Genomic DNA, 24184 nt, shown 5'->3' with positions numbered 1-24184 from the left:
TGTGCTCAAATTTAAGTTTACTTAATTAGTGTTTTTATTGTGACAGGAAAATTTTTCACCTTTTGAAGAGAACAGAAAAGCTGAGTTAGAGAAGAGAAGTTCAGTACTTTGTGAGGAACACAAAAACACAGACAGATTCTGGTACATACTCTCATTGAAGAAGAAATAGGATAGTATAGGGAACTGATTAGCAAGAGGAAATGAAAGATTCCCTAGAAATAAACTGATGTATGGGTTCATAGTAATGTGACCACCAATCAAAGTAATATACCATCTCACAAAGCTACAGTAACATGAAGTCCTCCACAAAACTATAACTAGAAATCTTAAACAGCGGCCATTCTACACAGCACAGTAGCAAATAGAATTTGTTATGAAAATGCATGGTGACAAATTATATTAGCACAAGACAGAAAATTGAAGTTTTAAGTATGTAGAAATTGAAGTAACTACAGATTTCACTAAAAACTACTTTCTCTATTCCATCACAAATGGAGGAGGTACTCATTCAGTATCACATATGAGCATTACTCTCCTGAAACTTTCTGAAGCTGAACTGATGCTTATCTGCTTAAATAGCAGAGCATACCAAAACACAATTAAAGAATAAAGAAATTTAATGGTTATTAGAAGGATTGCTAATCATCACTGTTCGTATTATAGTATGGGTCTTAACAAGAACCAACAAGTAGGATAATTCAAAGGCCTTTCAATAATGAAAGAGTCTTTAGATACTGTTTTGGTTATGTAACAATGGTAATTGGAGACTGGAGCACAATGAGCATATTTTTTGTTGTAGAATATTTTGTGATGAAATTTGATAATACTCATGGATTATTTAATGTCATATAGGAGGCATATATTATCTAGTATCTGTATTAATTTATATATAATGTTCTGATAAAAGCTTGACAAAAAGAATAATTGACAGAAAAGAAATGGAAAAATGCCCACTCTACCCCTATTATGGGACACCCTGTGTATCTGCATGGGGCACAGTGAGCAACAATGAAAAAATCTGCAGACAGACCGGAAATATTTATTTTTCTTGTCAAAAATTATGTGACACATTGAGTTTGAAGATAATAAAATCACTGGATAATGTAAGCAACCATATCAATACAAAATATGAACACTGCTGCAGTTTACTTTGCACCACTGACTGTGGAAGGCTTTGGCAGTCTGTGAAGCTGATTTCATGTGCTTCCACATATTCAGCAAGCAAAAAATGTCTGTCAAACTTACACTACTTCTGCAGATAAGTCACAATTGCAGTGCCTTCATTTTTATGAATTGAACTCATAGGCACTACACAATCATGAAGTGGTGTTTGTTTTCCTTTTTTTTTTTTTACCACTTTCATAATAACATAGTCATTCTCTTTGAGCTCACTCACCTTCCCTGGTAAATTCTCCTTTGTAGTTAACACTCAAATGATCATCACTGTCACTCATCCAATGAACAGTACAGCCTTCATGACCTTCTCTCTGAAATTTTGCGCTGACATGTTTAGGAATAGTTTACCAATTGTTTGATTTTGGAAATTTTGCCATTTTTTTTCTTCCTATGTTCACATTGTAGGAGCTCCTACTTTTCTAGGGTATCAGTAGGATTTATTGTCCTTCCTCTTTTTCTGCCATGTTGAGTTGTTATCTTACAGATGGTTCCTCTTGGAAGAGGTTGAGTTTCCTTCAGTGATACCAAGTCTCTTGAACTACACTGAAGCACCAAAGAAACTGGTATAGGCATATGTATTCAAATACAGAGATATGTAAACAGGCAAAATATGATGCTGCAGTCAGCAACACCTATATTAAGACAACAAGTGTCACTTATTGCAGCTGCAATGGCAGGTCATTAAGATTTAAATGAGTTTGAACTTGGTATTATAGTCAGTGCACGAGTAATGGGACACAGCATCTTTGAGGCAGTGATGAAGTGGGATTGGGCAATTCCAGCAAACAATGTGACACCCTATATGTCCAGAATTGCTACAGAGTGGCTCCAGGAACACTCTTCAGAGGTTAAACATTTCTGCTGGCCACCATACTCCCAGACATGAATATTATTGAGCATATCTGGGATGCCTTGCAATGTGCTGTTCAGAAGAGATATCCACCCCCTCGTACTCTTACAGATTTATAGACAGCCCTGCAGGATTCATGGTATCAATGCCCTCCAGCACTACTTCAAACATCAGTCGAGTCCATGGCACTTTGTGTTGTGGAACACCCGCATGCTCGTGGGGGCGCTACATGATATTAGGTAGGTGTATCAGTTTCTTTGGCTCTTCAGTGTATTTGAACAGCTACTGGTTGCAGGCAGATTTACAACTGGAATAGTGCTTGTGTTTTTGCCATCTGTTACATCTGTGCTGTTGATATCACACTGCCATTTAGAGGCACATTTCAAACTACTGCACCTCTTTACCATCATATTGCCAAGATAAGTAACCATTTGAGATTGTGTCTAGGGATAATGCACTGTTTTGCTGTTAGAACTTTCATGTCATCCTGAATTACATTATTCACAGCTTTCTTCACTTCTTCAGCTGTTGTTACACCAAAAGTAGTTTTTCTCTGTCTGTAGTGCACCATTTTTGCTTTCTGCATATATGCCCCAGGAAAAATTGCTCACCCTGCCACATAGTTCGTCAACACAATTAAACACATTTATTCAGTCACAATCATCTGCATATATAGTCTGCAAACCACTGTGAGGTGCATCCCATTGTACCAGCTATTATGGTTTCTTCCTTTTCCATTCACATATGGAGCACAGAAAGAATGATTGTTTCAATGCCTCTGTGCCTGCAGCAATTATTAAAATCTTATTCTCATGATCCCTATATGAGTGAAATGTAGGGAATTGTAGTATGACTTTCTTGGAATAGTTTATATCTGATGTTATAATTCCATATTTCATATGGTATGAAGGCACAATACCCATGATAACTGCTTACCTTCACAATATTTGGTTTCTACACACCCTAACTACAGATGTGGCAGAATTTGCAGAGGAAGGTAGTAAAACATTGGAGTCACAATTTCACTACTTGAGCATGAGCATCATTCAGCCATTTAGTTTTCACAATTCTCTAAGTGCTCAAATAGTGTGGGCTACATGTGTAAAACTATGATGACATTCTGATAGGCATTTCATACAATCTATTGCTCACTATTTACCACTGGTCACTATGTCCCAGCCTCCCAAACAGTTAGTAAGGCTAATGATAAAGTGTATTAACAGAGAGTTGATCCTTACCTTAACATAGTAAATATTGAGTATGATGTTCTTTTCAAACATAAATAAATTGTATGTAAAATTGGAAATTTGAATGAGTAGACAATTATATATCAATGTTCTTTCCAAACAGAAATATGTTGCATGTAAAACTGGCAATTTGAATGAATAGCGAATTAGATATTGTAGGTAAGCTTGGATTACATATGACATAATCAAGATTCTATCATTATAAAGTTTTGAGACAAACAGATTTTTTAATGATCAGCACATAGAAGTGTGTGCCTGTGAATTACTATAGCAGAAAAATAGCTCACTTTCAACTGTAACTGTACACAGACCCACACTAGCAAACTCTAAACTGTTTATGAGGAGTCTGTATTCCTTACTGTGTTATTTGTCAGACAGCATAAAGCAGTTGGTAGTCTGTGGTTACATCAATGTAGATTTTTTAAGTGGTTATGATAGGAAAAATGATCTGAAACTCTAATTTGGATCCTTCAATTTGATCTCAGTAGTTAATTTTCCAACATGGATGGATAAAGACAGTAGGATCCTAATTGATAATGTTTTCTTTGGTGAAGCTCAGAGCAAGAAAATGAAAATAAATGTTTACCCAGCAAAAAATACTCTCTCTGATCATGATGCACAGTTACTAGGGTAAGTAACATAGCGTCCTACAGTATGAATACTCTTCAGTGGAAATCAAGTAGAATAATTACAACTCTAGGACAAATGTTTTTAGAATAGTTTACAAGAAGTGACCTGGGATGAAATTTACTATGAAACAAATTTCCAACATAAAATTTGATCTATTCCTTGATAAATTCATATTATTACTTGAAAATAGCTTTCAGCATAAGCCAATCAGAAAGGGCATTAAAAAGCTTTGGATCATTACAGAGATTAAAGTATCTTGTGAAAGCAAAAGAGAAATGTATCTGTTGGCAAGAACAAGTAGAGATTCTGCAGTAGTTGAAAACTACAAAAACTACTCAAAATTTCTCAGAAAAGTTATTAAAAAATCAAGAAACATAAAGATAATTTCAGAAATCGGAAATTCTGCCAACATACTAAAGAGTATATGGAACATAGTGAAATGAGAGACGAGCAACCCATAGAACAGGATATCATCATTACTGAACTGAATGGAAAGACTATAAATCATGTGTCACAGGTTGCAAATATATTTAATATTTATTTCTTAAATTAGTAGAAAGCATTGTGAAAGTCAGTGCAAGGGAAAAATCACAGCAGTATGTTGTAAAACTAACTCTCATAAAATATAATAATATAGATGTCTCACTAACTTTTACTTCTGAAATTAAGAAAAGTGAAACATTCTCTCAAAAATAAAGGCTCATCTGGTTTTGATGGTGTTCAAAACTGAGAACTAAAGATTTGTTCCCATATAATAATCCCTGTGTTACATGAAATACATAATGCATCACTAACTCCAGGAAGTTTTCTAGACAGATTGAACTCTGCCATCATTAAACCCAGCTTTAAGAAAGGTAATAACAGAGATGTCAATAAATACCAACTTGTTTTACTGTTTTTCTTTTTTCCTAAATTTTTGAGAAGTAATGTATTCTAGAACAGTATCTCACCTCAGCAACAATAATATATGCAGCAAATCACAGTTTGGGTTTCGGAAGAGTTACTCTACTGAGAGTGCCATTTATATGTTCATTCACCGAATTTTACAAGTATTAAGTAATAAAATAGCACAGGTTGGAATATTCTGTGACTTACCTTTGGCATTTGACTATTTGAATTGCAGTATTCTCCTACATAAGTTGAAGTTTTATGGGATTGATGGTATAGCCAACAAATAGATAATATTGTATCCAACACAAATAAATAAAAAAAAAAAAATGCAGAAACTTTTATTAAGTAACTCAACCAACACGGTCTGGGGCATAATTCTGACTGGGGAGAAATCTTGTATGTGGTTCCCCAAGACTCAATCTAGGGTCCACTGTTGTTCCTCATACGTGTAAATGATCTTCCATCTGTTATACAACAAACAGAATTACTTCCTTTTGCAGAAGACAATAGTGTTATAATCAATCCAAGTATATGTACAGAAACAGAAGAAAAGATAAACAAAGTTGTTAAAAGCATCATTGACTGGTTTTCTGTGAATCACCTCACTCTCAGTTTTAAAAAGAAACAACATATTTGGTTCTATACATTTTGGGGTACCAAGAAAATGATAAATTTAAAATAATAAATAGGGTGGAAGTCTCAAAATTCTTATGTGTCTGTATTGATGAGACTTTAAATTGGAAAAATCGTATTTTGGAACTCTTGAAACAATTTAGTTCAGTCACATTTGTGCTTTGAATCATTGCAAATCTTGACAAGAGACAAATAAGTAAGCTGACATATTCTGCATATTTTCATTCAATAATGCCATGTGGAATAATGTTCTGGGGTAACCCAACATTAACAAAGAAAGTCTTCATTGTACAAAAATGTGTTACAAGAATAACAGGTGGTGCTCACCCATGTTCATCATACAGACATGTGTTTAAAGAGTTGGGCATCCTGACTACTGCTTCACAGTATATTTACTTCCCCACAAATTTTAATATTATTCTACTCACCATATAGCAAAGATGCTGAGTTGCAGATAGGCACAACGAAAAGACTGTCAAACGAGTAAACTTTTGGTAAAAAGGCTTTCATCAGAATTAGATAACATACACACTCACACAAATGCAACTCACACCACACTTGACCACAGTCTGTGGTTTCCAAGGCCAAATTGTGATCATCAGCACATGATAGGAGAAGCACTCTGGATGGTGGGGGCAAGAAGGAGGCTGTGGTGAGGAGGGGGAAGGGTAGCAGGGTAGGGATGGGGTATGGCAGAGTGCTGCTTGTTGGAGCACACAGGTATGAGGTGGAGAGAGGGTAGGACAGCTAGGTGCAGTTGAGAGGTTAGATGGAGGGCAGGGTTGGGAGCAGTGGAAAAGGAGAAAAGTAAAAAGACTTTGGGTGTGTTGGTGGAATGGGAACAGGGAAAGGGATAGGTGGGTGTAGGACAATGACTGAAGAAAGCTGAGGCATTGAGGGTTATGGGAACATAGGATATACTGCAGTGCGAGTCCCTACCAGTGCAATTCAGAAAAGCTGATGTTGGTATGAAGGATCCAAATGGCACAGGCTGTGAAGCAATCATTAAAATGAAGAAAATTGTGTTGGGTAGTGGGTTCAGCAACTGGGTGGTCCAGTTGTTTCTTAGCCACTGTTTGTCAGCAGTGATTAATGAGGCAGACAGCCTGTTGTTTGACCATGTAGATTGCAGCACAGTGGTTGCAGCTTAGCTTGTAGATCAAGTGACTGGTTTCACAGGTAGCTCTGTCTCTGATGGAAGAGGTGATGCTTGTGACCGGACTGGAGTAGGTGGTGGTGGGAGGATGCATGGGAGACGCGTTGCATCTAGGCCTGTTAAAGGGATGAGATGCATGATCTGTCCCATACATCCTCTAAACACCACCTACTCCAGTCTGAACACAATCATCATCTGTCCCATGAGAAACAGGGCAACCTGTCATGTGATCTACAAGTTAAGCTGCAACCACTGTGTTGCATTGTATGTGCATGACAATCAACAAACTGTCTGTCCGCATGAATGGTCACTGGCAAACTGTGGCTAAGAAACAGCTGGACCACCTAGTTGTTGAGCACATTGCCCAACACAACATTCTTCATTTTAATGACTGCTTCATAGGCTTTGCCAATTGGAATCTTCCCATCAACACCTGCTTTTCTGAATTCTCCCAAAGTATATCCTACATACCCATAACCCTCCTGTCCTCAATCTTCATTAGTCCTTGTCCTACACCCAATATCCCCTTCCCTGTTCCCACTCCAGCACCACACAGCCCTCTGTTCCACCAATGCATTCACAGTCTTTTTCCTTCTCTCCTTTTCTGCCCAGCCCATCCTCACCCCACAAACTAGATTGCTTCTCCCATCATGTGCTGCTGCTCAGTGTCTGGCCTCAGCAGCCACAGACTGTGGCCATGTGTGTGCGAGTTGCATTTGCTTGAGTGTGTGTGTGTATGTTGTTTAATTCAGATGAAGGCCTCTTTGGTCAAAAGCTTACTTGTTTGACAATCTTTTTGTTGTGCCTACCGGTCACTCGACATTTCCACTATTGGTGAGTAGTAATCTATCCTTTTCATAATATTATTATTCTAGCCTGGTTTTCCATTGTTTGATTTTCCCCATGAAGTTTGTAGTAAATAATCCATTACAGTTCAAAAAGAACAACTTTGTACATAATTACAAAACCAGAAGGAACAATCACATTCATTACTCTTCATTGAGATTTCTTTAGCACAAAAATAGGTGCAGAACACTGCAACCAAAATTTTTGATTTGTTACCCAGTGATATAAAATGTCTGACAGACAGCAAAGTAAAATTTGAAAACAGAGTGGAAAAGTTTCTTCATCATAATTCTTTCTATCCAAAAGAAGATTTTCTATTATAGTAATGTGTAGAAGGTGATGGTTGCCTATCTGTATATTAAAAAAAAAAAAGCCTAGAAATGTTCAGCATGTAACCATATTTACAAAGTAATCTGCAATATGATTGTAAAATGGCTCATTCCACATCATTATTATTCATTGCAGAAAAAGGATCCATGGGACATGAAATTAGCTAACTCACTAACTAAATGACAGATTGTGTTGCCTACTGTACTGAACAGTATGGACAAAACACTGGATAACCAAGGTACAGTTAAGGAATAAAGACATCTACTTTTCATTAGAAGGATCAGTGTTCATAGAACAATATAATTCTCATCATCAGCCATAATAATCAACTCAGGACTGCTAACTAATAGAGAGTGCATAACATTGATAGTCAGAGCTAACTTTAAGAGACTCGCAGGACAGCAGAAGAAAGATGCAGCACATGAAAGAAAAACTCAAATGGTGTTATTACAGCTTAAGACCCTGCACATGCCATCCACTTGTCATGCAAAGGATATGGCCCTCTGAGGGATTTAAACCTTAGTACTATGGGAACGGGATATGATTATCAGTCGAATGCAATCCTCATTAAATTCCACATAGAGATATATTTCACAGCTTGCGATACAGAACAGAAGTAAAAACAAACATGGAGGCTCAGTAGAGAAATAAGAGTCCAAAGATGGTGTTAATCATGGTCAATACGACCTATCAGCACTGTACAGCAGCCCCCACCCCCCACCCCCCTCTCCAGCAGGATGGGGAATGCCACCCCAGTAAGGCTTGAGCGGAGGTCATGTGGGCACCGGCATTGGTAGTAGTCATGTGAGTTGGCAGGTGCACAAATGGGATTTCCATCTCGGTCGAGACGGAGTGTGGAGGCAGAGTGACTGGCAGCAGGTCCACCTCGCAGTCAGTTAACCAGCAGGAGTGGCCGATGCATCGACCGACCCAAGAGCAGGTGTGTGGAATGGCCTGCAGCATGGTGCAAGTGTGTCCATCCCATATGCAGATCGAGCCATCCGACAAGATGAATGGGCGGATTTCTGATGGGTCACACTCATGGGGGAGGGACAGGCTATGCACTACACTGACATTTGACTGCCCGTTGGATGGCGAGGCTGTGGAGTCTGTTAGGAGCACGAGAACATGGACATTGAAGGTGATGATTGACATGTCACCCACGCAGTATGGTGGCACATTGCAGCACAGGTTGAATGTGGGAGAGCGAGTCTCCGCAGACAGTGAAGTGCTGGCGAAACCTGCACATGGGGTGGATGGCGACTTGCCTGGAAAACCTGCAAATGGCGATGATGAATCACGGGTTGGAGAAAACGGTGCTGTGTGATGAGACAAAGCATTTTCAGGCTCCACAGCAGAAAGGTCATCAGGAGGGTCCGTCTGAGATGGCAGAGGGGTGTCGGAGTCCACGAAAGCAGGTTTGAGCCTGTGCAATGAAACAGTTTGAGGACGATTTTTAACCATAATGTCGAATGTTGTCTCGCCCCACTGGAGTACTTTAAAGGGGGCGAGGTAGGGTGCTTGCAGGGGTTGTCTAATGGAATCATCCCTGAGCATAACATGGGAGCAAGTGTTGAGTGTGGTTGGCACGTAAGTGTCCGGCGGGGAATGGCTAATAGGCAGGTGTAGCCATGCCTGTTTGAAGTGAATTCACATGTGACTAATGAAATTTGGGGAGGGGGGAAAATCCTCAGGTGCTTGAGGCAGGATAAGTTCCCCTAGTAGGACCGGGTTCTCCCCAAAAACAAATTCAGAGATGGTTTCCTGTAAGTCTGTTTTAAAGGTCGAATGGAGACCAAGTAACAACCATGGAAGTGCCTCAGACCAGAGGCAGTTGTGGCACTTGAGGCAGTTTTGAGCATGTGGTGCCACCATTCAACTAACTCATTGCTTTGTGGGTGGTAGGCTGTTGTATGAAATTTACATGACATGAAATGTACTTGACGAAATCATCCCTGCACAATGTCGCAGTTGCCTAGTGGAGGGATGGTGTGGTGGCCGATTTTGTTGCATTGACAGGGCACACAGCTGCGTGCCCAAGTCTGACAGTCCAGTTAAATATTTTTCCAAATGGAAAGCTCAGATACGAGCCGTGTAGTGGTGCAGACACCAGGGTGAGCGAGGTTATGCAACGCGTTGAAGGCTTGCTGGCACAATTTGGGCAGGAGCAATGGCCGCAGGGTGCCGGTAGAAGAATCACACCACACCTCATCCAAAACGCTGGGGAACTTGGCTTTAGTAAACACAAGAGATATTTGAGGATCCGAGGAGAGCTTGAGATTCCTCGTTGGAAGCCTTGAGAGCAGCCAGGTTGGATAAGTCGATGATGTGTGAGACAGTATTGATCTGTGAGGAAAAAATCAGTGGGGATGTTCTCTGTGCTTTTGATGTAGCGAACATATGTTGTGAATTGAGACTAAATCAAAGTGGCAGAAACGCTGAGGGGATGGTTCCTCAGGAGGGTTGCAGAAAGCATCTGCTAGTGGTTTGTGATCGGAGAGAATGAAGAAAGAGCGGCCCTAGACGTCAGGGTGAAAGTGTTTGATGGCTTCATAGACCACCAGAAGTTCCCCATCAAAAGCAGAATATTTCTTCTGAGCTGTAGACAGTTTTTTATAGAAGAAATGAAGGGAAGAAACCATGTCGCCCTAGCATTGCTGTAGTACTGCCCCCACCGCGATGTCACTGGCGTCCGTAGTGATGAACAACTCAGCCGACGGCTCAGGATGGGCGAGCATCATGGCGTGAGCTAAGGATGTTTTTAGAGCCTTGAAGTCCTCCAACATAAGTTCAGTCCAATGAACTGGTTTAAGGCCTGAAGTCTGTTTGCCCGACAGCGAGTCTATCAGTAGGTCCTGCATGGTGGCGGCAAAAGGCAGATGCCGACAGTAGTAATATATTGTACCATGTGAGTTGGTGGCCATCGCTACTCCCCATGCAACACCAACACCTCTCTCACCCGTTCTGGTTACCCAAGGCAAGGCTGACAATAGGCAGTTGTTGCATGTCCCTAGTTCTTTGTAAGCAGCCGGAGGTGGCAGTGATGTGATGGCCTGCACATGGAATTTAGGAGGCTGTATTCCGTCTGTGGAGACGGTGTAACCTAAAAACGTGACAGAGGACTAGCACAATTGGAATTTGTCCTTGTTGATCTCAACACTGTTGGAGATCAAGATCTGGAGGACCTTGTATAAATGATTTTCATGTTACTGAGCCGAGTTGCTGAAAATAAGTGTGTCATCCAGATATGCAAAGCAAAACTCGAACTGTGGTAAGACTGAGTTGATGAAACATTGCCATATTTGTGCTGAATGGCATGAAGTTGTATTGGAGCAAACTGAACGGTGTGATAATTGCTGTCTCTGGAATGTCTTCCAGTGCTACGGCCATCTGGTGATAGGCACGTTTACAGTCGATCACATTGAAGATTGTGGTACCCGATAACATATGAGTGAAATCGTTTATGTTCGGCACGGGGTAATTGTCCAAGATGGTACAAGATTTTAAGCATCTGTAATAACCACATATCTGAAAAGAACCATAGTGTTTGGGGACAAGGTGAATCAGTGAAGACCAGTTGCTGTCTGACGGTTGTAGAATATCTGCTTGCAAAAGTTCATTACTTTGCTGCCAGGCCACACGCAACTTAATGGGGTTGAGGCGTCTAACCCTGTGCGTAATAGGAGGGCCAGCAGTGATAATTATCTTGTGCATCATTCTGTCACTGATGGAAGGAGCTGAGAACTGCACACGAGACTGAGTAACGTCCTGACGTTAAGTTTATGGACAAGTGGGGCGTGACGAGTCGTAACCATCAGCGTGGGTGGGAAAAGGCAGCAAAAGTCACATGCTTATTACATGAGCATGGCTTGCACTTGTTTGGAAAGGTTGGCTGCATGCACAGCATGGAGTGGTTTGGGATGCGCAGTGACTGTCTCTTGTCAGCCTTGCATTGGGTAACCAGTGCAGGCGAGAGAGGCGTTGGTGTCGCGCGGGGAACAGCAATGGCTGCCGAGTCACATGGTTGGTGCACGAGAGAGGGGGAGTGTTTATCAACACACAAGGTGGCTGCCTGGATACTGGGTGTAGTAGTATCGCGTGCACGACTGTGATTAGAAGCGTTGTTTGAAATACATGATACTGAATATGGTGAGTGTGTCAGAGGTGTGGAGTCTACCAGACGTGAATTGTCACATGCAATTAATGTTTTTGGACTGATCTGCTGTGTGTCTGAGGTGGTGTCTGCTGGAGAAATGTAACGGACTACTGAAACTACTGATACCACCGGCTGGTGTGGTGTGCGGTGCTGTCAATCAATTTGAAGGAGCAAGTGAACTTTAACTACGTAAACATAAACATATTATTATTTTGTTACAAAACTGTTAATATGAGGACAATCATGAGGTATATCACTCTAAATTCAAATTGTGATGATACCTCTCTTTCTCCATGTCTTCAACCCTGTATGTACTCTGTTGTTAGAGTGAACAGTGGGACGGGGACTTGTGGTCGACTAGGCACACCAGGGAGACCACACAGGTTTAAAATAATTTGTAGCTTAATATACTACTAGTGATAATAATTAATATTTGTCCCCCGGAGAAAGAGGTGCATTACAGACTGCAGTTTCAGCAGTGAGGTACGAGCCACGACGCGCTCGTTGTAAGTGTGTGCTATTCGTTGTTTCAGCTACTATTCGTTGTTTCAGCTCATCGTTTTCCCGGTGGAGTTGTGCCGCCAAATTGTATATTGACAGTAGGTCAGTGATGCAGGTCACAATGTCACCCGCGAAGGTGGAACACTCGCATACTAACTCACATGTCGTGAGAGAAACAGAACGTGGAACATAAGTGCAGGAGTACAGAATCTGAATGTTAGTGGGATGGTGTAGCACTGAGCCCTGAACAACATTCAGCAAGAGTTTGTAAAGGGACAAAAAATCCATATCGATAATTGGTTAACCAATATCGGCAATGTAGAAAGTCCATGGAAAACACAGAGAAGGAAACAGCTCCACTGTAACTTTGACAGAACCTGAGTTTTGTAACGTTGATGCATTGACAGCTCGCAGAAGTGACCTCATCGGTGAAAAGACAGGGGGAGCCATTGATGTAGGTATGATAGACATGTCAGCACCAGTGTCGACTAGGAAAATGAGCCATGACAAAACATCAGTCATGTATAAACGAATGCTTGGCCGAGCAGACGGAGTGTAATGTATGGGAACGCCTGTGAGGTTCCCCACAGGACTCAGCATCTTTTAGGTCCTGCGGTCGGCTTGGGTGCTGGCAAGTTAACCGGAACTTCTGAGCATTATCGCTGAAAACCTTGTGGTACCAGCAGTACAGATGAGCTGGATATGGTGGTGGTGGTGACTGCGGCAGTGGAGGAGGCTTGTCCTCGTCGATTTGTTCTGGTGTGGATAGTGGCACATATGGTGCATGGGTGATCCTGGAATGTTCACGTGGTGGAGAGAGCAAGTGGATACTGCCAGGGGGTGTAGAAAGCATGGATGTGGAGCGAGCTCTGCCTCTGCCAGCAGACGGCTGGTAAACAGGAGCAGCTGTGCTGACCAACAGTGAGTGGTGAGCTGGTTGGTGTTGTCGTAGCAATGCATGCAGCTGGTCTGTGATGCGGAGATGAGAGACGATGGACTCGAAGGAGTGTGGTAGCAGGTGAATCTGTAGGTTGGTAGGCAATTTGGCTGACCATACCGCCCGCAGACTGACGTCCGGCATTGTATCATTGTATGCTCACTCACGAGCAACCGAAGGTGGTGCCAGAATTGTGATGGAGTTCAGTTCCCCAGGTGTTCCTTGTACAAGATCTTGATGTTTAATTCTTGTGGTGAGCAGGTGAGTCAGTCTATGATCATTTTCTTCGTGAACTCGTACTTCAGTGGAGGCAGTGGCGAGAGGAGTGGCCCACGCAAATTAAGTCTGAGTGATCATTGAGGTACGTGACAAGACACAGGAATTTAGAGTTGTCAACAGACACATTATGCAACTCAAAAAGATGCTCAAGAAGTGCAAACCATGATACAGGGTTGTCCTTGTATAAAGGAGGCAGCTTTGGCAGATGATCAGGGGGAGGGGATGAAGATGGCTTCGGTGTCCCATGTGTCATGAAAATGTGACACAGCTGGCATGGGCGGCACCATGGGAACGAGCAGTTGTGCAGTATGTGTGGTGTTCCCGTAAACTGGACCAGAGATTACAGGTACTGAATTGAATTGACCCACTCCGGACATAACGCAGAAGGCTGGCGCGGTAGACACATGTATTATTCCAGTAGGTACACAGTTCTGAATATTATTCACTTCACACTTCACATGTTGGTGAGCACAGTCCAGTGACACAAAACTCAAGTCCATTGTTTGTGTTAGCAGCGCAGCACTCGACTGTTGTAGACCAACAGAGTTTGAAGTTAACTTGGCTGGAGATTGCGAATCACTGTAAATTAATGTAGAACCAGTCATTGGAGAAGGAATAAAGACATCCAGAAATCGTTGTTGTGCTTCCAAATCTTTGAACAAAGCATTGGGTGAGGTAGCCATGGTGTTGTACACATAATCTGTTGATTTACAACATCCGGTGCGGAAGTTGCAGAAGACGTAGAAACTTCAGGGTCACCAGTATGGGAACGGGATAGGACTATCGGTCGACTGCAATAACTATCCCCATTAAATTCCATATAGAGATATATATCGTAGTAAGTCATATATGTGTACACAGCTTGTGATACAGAACAAAACTAAAAACTAACATGGAGGCTCGGGAGAGCAATCAGAGTCGAAAGATGGCGTTAATCACGGTCGATATGACATATCAACACCACAGTACTATATTGAAACAGATGACAGATAACCTCTAAGCAAATACAAAGTGTTTCAATTTTAAATGTCACCAAAATTTGAGAATCTTTAAGTCAGCACAATACATCAAATTCTATGGCACAAATCACTACATAGCATAATCAGTAATTTAACAGCATAACAAATCCTCAAGTCAGCATAATGCAATATACTCCCTAGCATAAAATTCCACAGAGCAAAGTCAGAAAGTAACCAGATTAATTTCAACATAATTTCTTGTATTGGCCACTACAAAATATAATTTTTAAGTTAAGCAGTGTATATAGTTTGTTTACTGATAATGTAACAAAATTTGTAGCACAAATTCATTACATGACATAATCTGTAAATGACGCTATACATATATACCAGTATTAATCATTGTTTATCAAAATTAGCAACTTAATCAGGATAAGTAACCACAGTTTTCATTATATATCATGAGAATGATAAAAACATTAAATATCCCCACATTGACATTATTCCTAGTACAAAACAGATAAAGGTATTACATAATTAAAGCAGAACATAGTAAGAAATCATAGAATAATTACTGGAAAAATCATTCAAGCATTGGTGTTTACAATACAGTGTAGATCATAGCATTAAACAGACAAAAGTATCAAATAATACATAAGTAATCTCATTGCAGCATAAATATTGACATAAACCAGAAGTAGTACTGTAGTAAATTAAAGTTCATTCAGTGAAGTAAATGAAGATAAAGTCTTTTAGTTCTACTTTGGAAATAAATCTGTGTACATCACTTTTGTTTCATCACTACATATTAATTGGTCTGTTGCTTTTTTTTTCATTAATACATCCTGAGGTATCTTTGTCATCAAATTCTTATATCTAAAAATAATTCTACTTTTACATTTACCAGTTATTCTTTTCTTTAAATGTTGTGTCAAATTCAAAGTGTGTAGCTACTGAACAGTGATATACACACTGGGACCTCTAATTTTAAATAAAGCACTCATCCTTTCTCTTAATGAACTAACATATCAAAACTACATAATTTCTCATCAGAATTACATGTTCCACACAAATTAGTAATATTTATAGTATTACCACCAAGTTATTTTGAATTATGTTTAATATGAATGCAAAATTCAGTAACATACTTTTCTCACCTGTCAAGTTGTAGTTGTTGACAAAATATGGAGTCTTTCCCAAACATACTCATGTTTATGAAATTTAAATATTTTTTTCTCAGGCAGATTCTTTACATTTAACAGATGTCAAATAGCTTCTTGCACTTACTGTTGAACGTTTGTCCACTTATGACACACAAATGTTACTTTCATTTGGTAAACATTTGTTTTTCAAAACCAGTAAACAATTAAACATCTCACCCCTGCAATTTACTTCTTTCAAAACTTCAGTTTCTATTATTATGTGAGTTAATTACATTGTCATCAATCTTAACCACACTAGGTGTATCAATATTTCCTGCATTAATTACAGCATTTTATTCAGTTCTCAGATTTTCTTAGTGTGATTGATTAATGATGTGCTTCTGGGTGTTCTGTCAAGTTGTTGTTTCCTTTTTATGTACAATGTTTTGATGGGCAACATAGCCATCTTATTTAGGTGTTGTGAGTTTTGCTGTTATGTGTATGTGCCTCCTGGACTCCAACCACTGGTGAAATATTATTAGTCTTGTACTGCTATTTATAGCTAATTTCAATTCCAGACTCCACCTCTGCCCTTTGATGTGCTCTTGGATTTTAGAATGCACAGTGATATTCTATGAAATATTGTCTGTGCTGGCAGGTGAGAGCTTAATAAATAGAGTACCGGACACCGAGACTTAGTTAAACTGAAACCCATATCCCTGTCTATTAAGGTATCTGACACCTTTATTTCCATAGACTCCTTAAACTTACTGTCCCAGGGACTTGGATTCTGCACCAGGATACTGACCTCACTACATTTCATTTCACGACTATATTTGCAGCAGTGCTTGGTTACAGTTGATTTGGTTGGTTGTTTTAATTGGGTGTGTCACTGATATTCCTTACATCTCTCATAGACTTTACTAATAGTCTGTCCCATATCAGACATGCCATATATGCATGGAATGTAATAAACACCCAACTTTTGGAGATCTAATTGGCTGGTATGGTTGTTCAAAGATTGTGCATAAAATGGAAAGAACAACTTGGTAGAACACCCAGAAGCACACTATCAATTTTGTTCATCTTTTAAATCAGATTCCACTAATCAGTGGATAGTCTCAGCCCTGATTCAATAGCAACTGTTAATTTGTGGATTTCTTTCCATAAATTTTATCCAACATTTTTCAGTCTCTATATATATAAAAGGCAACGTCCCTACTGACTGACTCAGTGACTCAGCATTGCCAAGTCCAAAGTGCTAATGATAGAAACCCAAGATTTAGAGAGGCTATTGTTTTTGTTCTGCAGTATTGTTTAAGAAGGAATTTCTGGAATTTGATCCCTAAGGGCGTGAAATATGGGATGAAAGGCTGTTTGAAAAATATCTCTATTAAGGCAATTTTGGAGGTAGAATTACGAAAATTGGTGTTTGGTTTCTCAGTCAGGAATAAAAAAAATAAATAAAATTGTTAGAGCATTTTTGGAAATTCAACCATTGTGGGAAAGGTTTTTTGGAAGTAAATCATTATTAAAGAACTACTAAAGCATTTTTAAAGGTACATCTGTGAAAATTATTATTTGACTTCTTAGTTGGAAATAAAAAATATGCGTTTCAGTGTTTTTGGAAATTCAGGTTCCTAAGGGAGTCAAAAAGGGGGTGAAAAGTTTTATGACATTATTTCATTATGAAAGCATTTTCAAAGCTAAATCTATGAAAATTTGTATTTGGCTTCTCTGTTAGCAATTAAAACATATGTGCTTGCTTCACTGTTTTTGGAAATCCATCTCCTTAGGGGGTGAAATAGACGGGTGAAAATTTTTAAGGAAATGTTTTGTTATATTAAAGTTTTTTAAATCTAAATCTATGAAAATAGATTCTTCTCTTCTCAGTTAGAGATAAAGAAATAAATGTTGGGGATGAATATTCCTGTGGAAATATCACCACAAGAATGCAAAAGGCATGATTAACAGAAACCTTGGATTCCAGCAACCCCAATCACTGTTTTGTGAGAAGTACATTTGGAAAAGACCATGGTTCTATAGCTTTAATTGGCGTGAAAAGTTTGGAAGGTATTGCAATATATGACAAACACAAAAATTTGTTTGAAGAATAAAAATCTATGCGGACCACAAATACTACATGAGCAAAGCAGCGGGTCTTAAGCTAGTTTTAGATATACCTACACCCACCTAAGTATTTAGCTGTCTCTGCTCTCATTCTACTGTAAATTTTAATTTATTGATTTGTAGTAAATTTTGAATTATTAATTTTTTTCCTAACTTCTTTGACATGGACACTTTTATTTGAAAGTTCAGTTTTTAATTCTCTCATCATTTGTGAAAGCCTGTCACTTGTTTCAGGTGATCTATTACTTAGCTTATATTTTGACTCATCAGTCTTAACATTATTTTCTGTTATTTGCATAGAAATTCACTTTTTGAGACTATGATTTCATTATTAGTTACAGCTATTTGACTCCCTGACTCATTTGCATTTTGGGTCATCAGTTTTGTTTATATTTTGATAACCCAGTTTATGCAGTTTTTCATCTGTTTTGAAAAATATTTTCTCTTGAAAAAAATTATGCCTGAAATCACTGTCCAAAAATGATGAAAATAATATTATCTTTTGCTGCACACCAAGCAGCAAGTTGAAAGCTTCCAGAAATTTTGTAAATTCACAAGTTCTATTTTTACTGAAACTAAAACAAAATTATCAGACCAGCAGTCCAATATTTCAGTTACACAGAACTTGCCTACCAATTGTAGCCATCTTACTACCATGAGTACTGATTTAAATATAACTTATATTTGTTTATTACTGCTTCTAGATAATGAAGTGTGCCACAATTATACAAGATTGAGAACTTTTTACTTAACTTGACTGTCTATTATACTATCAACAATATGCATCATTATCTGCTCACTATAGCATCTAATAACCCGGATCTTTGCAAAATTAGCAAAATGTTGGCATTCTAATAAAGAAAAGACATGTACAAAACTTAAAATTTTGACAGTGGTTTAGTGAGCTCCCCCTAACTTATCAACAAAATTTTACAAAAGTGAACTTCTATGCACCACTGGCATGGTTAATGTCTAACAAGACTCAACTAAAAACTAAATGATGGAAAGTACACATTGGAATATCAGCAATATTATGCAAAGGACAGATTGGTACTCAGCATAAAGTCGATGGAGTCTGACCAACATTCTCATCTTCTGATTTGGTAGAAACTGAACATCTGTGGCAAATGCATTTTTTTCAATATCCCTAGAGGTGACCTTGCAGGCCATGCATTTAGAAAATCTCTGGAGAAAACATATTTCAGGAAGATTGCATTAAGCAGATCTTTCACAGTGTGAACAACATGAGGTGTTGCCCCATCTTGCATAAAAACAGTGGTTTTCACACAGTTGGCTACACCAGAACAGGAATCGAAAATGTGCAGGTATCACCATACACCTGACAGGCCCTTGATCTGGTAGTGGCTGTAGGTTGATACAAGATGACCTAGTTCGTGTGATGAATTGCAGCTGGCTCTTGATGTGGAAAAACATAAGTTAATGTGGATGAGTAGGAAAAACAAACCCATAATATTCAGATACAGTAGCACTATTGTCTTGCTTGACACAGTCACATCATTTAAGTATCTGGGCATAGCACTGTGAAGTGATATGAAACAGAATGAGCATGTGAGGATTGTGGTAGGCAATATGAATGGTCAACTTCACTTTATTGGGAGAATTTTAGGAAAGTGTAGTTCATTTGTAAAGGAGACCTTGTATAGGGTGCTAGAAAGACATATTGCTAAGTACTGCTTGAGTGGTTGGGACCTGCTCCAAGTCAGATTGAAAGAACACATCGAGGCAATTCAGAGGCAAGCTGCTAGATTTGTTACTGGCAGGTTTGATCAGCATACAAGTGTTAAGGATATGCTTTGGCAGATCAAAGGGGAATCCCTGGAGGCAAGAAGACATTACTTTTGAAGAACACTACCGAAAAATTTTATAGAACCGGCACTTGAAGCTGATCACAGAAGAATCCTACTGCCACAAATATACTTTTCACATGGGAATCACAAAGATAAGATACAAGAAATTAGGGCTCATACAAAGGGATATATTCAATCATTTTTCCCTCATTCTATCTGCAAGTGGAACAGAAAAGGAAATGAATAACTATGGTATGGGTATCCCCCACCATGGACCATATGGTGGCTTGTGGAGTATGCATGTAGATGTAGATGCAGATGCAGATTCTCTTCAAGGGAGAATGGACTGACAATAAAGGTAGTTGTTAAACCACACCACACAGTCACACGTGTAATGTCCCTACATAATGTAATATGATTGTAGTATTCTGGCTGCAAGTACCAGTACAGAATTTGATATGACAATGCTCTTTGCTCTGATGACAATGCTCTATGGTGGGGGGAGGGGGGGGGGAAGAGGAGCATCTATGTTTTCTTCTTGTAATTGTTGGAAATAAGTAATGCCGGTTGCACATTGTGTTTTTTTTTTTTGTTGGAGATGAGTTTGCATTAGGAAGTAATGTGAAGTGCAGAGGTCAACTTGTAATCACGATTATCAAGAATAAAAATTGAATTTGTGAACAAGGTAAATATCATTTAAAAACTTTTATTCAATGTTAGATGCCCAGACCTTAAAAATTAACAATACTGGGTGAATCCGCTACTATCATGGTCCGAATGATGTGCAATATTTAGCTGTCAGCTTGTGTGTTCAAGATGTTCCCTAAGTAACCAGACTGTTAGTCAGAAGGTATCATACTGCCACTGTTGTTCAACCTTATCATTCTGAAAGTGTTTCCAGAAAAGAAAATCTTATGGCACTTGTGAATATTCTAGCTGCTAAGAGAGACAGTGTCTTCATTGTGAGTTGTAGTAGTTTTCTCCGACTTTGCCTGGCATTCTCTGAGAAGCAGAGAAGCAGAAACTTCCGACCATCAACTCATCTGGTACCTAACCCATTCTCTCCCTACAGCAGCCACAAACAAAAATACATTCATCTATAGTCAATTTTTTTCACAGACTGTTTATATTAGACAGATAAAAATTTTGTAACACATGCATCTAAGCAAACAAATTCAAAAGAGAGTTTTTTAACGCAATACCTGTCTTATCTTTGTGAAAGACAAAAAGTCAGAAAGCAAGTTAATTAATTAATCAATTAATTAATCTTTCCTTTATGAGTAACAGTTTCATTTCACAAGAGATAAGTGCGGTTTAACAGTCCCGCAGATTTGGCAGTTCTGTTTATTCATTGCAACCTGTACTGTAAAATGTGCCTCATCACTGTATAGAATATTGCCTGGCTACATTTCTTCAACTTTGATTCATACCAGAAACCCGAAGAGCAAATCCAGAATGTAGCTGGGTTTCAGGTTTTATTTGCTGCACACTCTGGATCTTGTATGGGTACCAGTGTAAAAGACACAAGAAAATTTTCTGTACTGTTGACCATGGGATGGATAATTCTCATGGAACTGCATGAGCACTAGAACTACTTGGGACAGCAACAGCAACCTCGTCAATAACCTACACTGGGGTAAGACGTCCTCCTGTTCTAGGAGCCACACCATGCTCACCTGTATTTTCGAATTTCTCATATCATCTTCTTTAAACCATTTAACGACATCGGACCTTTCCTCAGACCTTTCGGCAATACTCTCTCAATGCAGCACCATAACTGCTGCTGTTCACATAACAAAATTTCATTGACACTCTGTTCTCCACAGTCTACTGTTCACTCATGTTATGGCTTGTAAAATGACAGTGTGACTGTTCCAGTCCAACCTCCATGATGGGAAAAAAAAGACTTGAATCTGATAACATTGTACAAACAGTGTACAGCACCAGATTTGCACCTGCTGCCACAACTGGAACTAATTTGTTTTGTAGCATAAATTGGTACCACATTAATGCAGTGCATTGCTACCAAGTTTTGCTGCCATACAATAATTACAGTCCACACTGGACCTCTGGGAGTTGCTGCACTTGAAGTATAATCAGCTGGTACATTCACTCAGGTTGAAGCTTTCCATATTAAGTGGAATTTGAATAGAAGAGACGTGACATTTTGAGATGTTTCAGTCAACAAGGTGTTGTGGTGACCACATTGTACACAGAGTCATTAAGTACCTGCAACAGCATAATATGTTACAACTCTACGAAATTTTATGGGATTATCCTAACCAGTCTGGAAACAGTCCTGGTGACTAATCAGTCAGCAGCCAGAGAGAACTGAAAGGCATTTAGGGCCATGTTACTGCTTGAGTTAGTTTGATTGCTTAAAAGTGAACATTCCCATATTAGACCATTGTTTTTTAATATTCTTCTCAGCTTCTTGAGTCTGCTTTGCCTAACCTAATAAATGTGGTTGCAGCTGTGTCTTGCATTTTGTTCTTGTGAACTATCATGACACTGCAGTCACATGTCATTAAATGTTCTTGTACCTTCCAGCCAGTAATGAGTTTCAGTGACCAGTTACTGACTGAGTTAATGTCTATGCTGCTAACTGATTCATTGCATCTCATGTTAGTTGGCAGTTGTTTACTATGTGCGTTGCACATTCCTGATTGATGTCTTCCTCTGTCTATTGGTACTGTGCCATTTATTTTATGCATACACTTAAGATGTTCAGGTAGAAAAAGACCTGTTTATTTATGTGTCCTGTAGGTATACTTTTACAGATTTGTGTATTGAAATCATAATTAAAGTTGTGATTTAGATAGTGTAATGTATTAATCATTCAAACTGCATAGTAGAGTAGCGCAACAATACAACAGTGAAACATTATAATTATGTGTGTGTTGATTTTACTGCACTATGCCTAACTTTTGCTACCAGTTTTTGCACATATATGAATCTTTCATACTTAACACATTTCACTGAACTTTTACTATCAGATTTTAAACATAGATGACATCTGCTTCACTTCTTACTCCTGAGATCAATTTTCATCTGATGTGGATGTGTAGATTATAATGATGTTCTTCTCTTGCAGCATTTCCTCTTGAAATATGTCCTTATCTCTTTCTTCCTTGTAGAGTGTTGCCTTCCATTGGGGTAAGCTGTCTTGTGTAGTACATAAGAGTTACATGTGTGCAAATTGATATTTGAGAACACAACAACAGGCTATCTGTTTGTCTTCCTCTTTACTGTGTAATTCACCATCATCTTGTCTAGTGTGTCCACAGCTCATTTCATAGCATTGTAGTCTAAAATAATTTGGTATTTTCTCTTGATGCTATCAATGACTTTTGCATCATAGTGAAGAGTGCTTTGCACAATAACACATTTGTTTTTCTTTGGCGTATGATACAAGTGATGTATTATTTATGAAAGCAAATGTTGATGTGTAGTTAGGAATCTGCCTGGTCTTCAGTAATTTTGCTGGGATGGAACACTTGCTTTTTGACACAGTTCCAAACATTGTGATATTTCTCTTCATCAGCATTTGTCCTAGCTCACAGGAAGTGAAAAGTTGTTGCAGGTAATCGTGCTGCCCTTTCAGATCATAAGATAAGTCAATTTCAACCCTTAGACTTTATTGTTTTCAGGGGACTAGCTCATCATTTCCCTGTATGTGGGTGAATAATCCATACATAATGTGTTTCATTGTCATAAAATATGCAAAACTTGACATCATACTTTGCTGGTTTGTTAGGTATATACTGGTGGAAAGGACAGTTTCCTGCAAGTAACAACTTGTTCGTCTACTGTAAAGAACATATTGGGATTGTATAATATAGCCAATATTAGATGAGCCTTTGGTTGTCATCTGTGGAGACTACAATCATACATCGGAATGACAGTATTTGTTTAATTAACATCTTTATTCTGGACCTCACCAGGAACAGCTTAGTGGAGGTGTCCAGTAGCCTCTCATGCCAAGCAATAGATGTCCAGCATTGCTCACAGCGCAAAAACTGAGGCTCCAAACATTTCTGTGTTGAGAAGTGAGGAAAGCCTTCCATCCTTCTACTAGAGTATTGCAGCATCAGCTGTAGCTGTAATGCACCCAGCTGGCTCTGCTTCTCAATGCCTGTCAGGCATATTTTGCTTTGCAATGCATAACACTCCTGCCTGTCAGCAGCTTGTTCTGTTGCAGCCCACTTTCTCTCTGGTGTACTTTTCGACTGAATATGGTTGATATGTTACATTGCCTTCCTTTTTATCAAGGCCAAATCCCTTATTTATTTATTTATCCATCTGTAAGCATTTACATGCAATCGATGTCGTCATGAGTAATGTACAATTTACATATTAAGAAATATAACTATTGTGAGGTATCATACAAAGCTAAAGTATACATTTTAAAATAACATACATAATAAAGGAATACATTTGATACATAAAGATATCCCACATAACTAAAGTGTGCATTTTAAAGTATGTGCATAATAAAAGAATATATTTCATA

This window comes from Schistocerca serialis, chromosome 6 (genome assembly GCF_023864345.2).
Source record: "Schistocerca serialis cubense isolate TAMUIC-IGC-003099 chromosome 6, iqSchSeri2.2, whole genome shotgun sequence".
Taxonomy (NCBI): domain Eukaryota; kingdom Metazoa; phylum Arthropoda; class Insecta; order Orthoptera; family Acrididae; genus Schistocerca; species Schistocerca serialis.
This window is presented reverse-complemented; position numbering follows the sequence as displayed.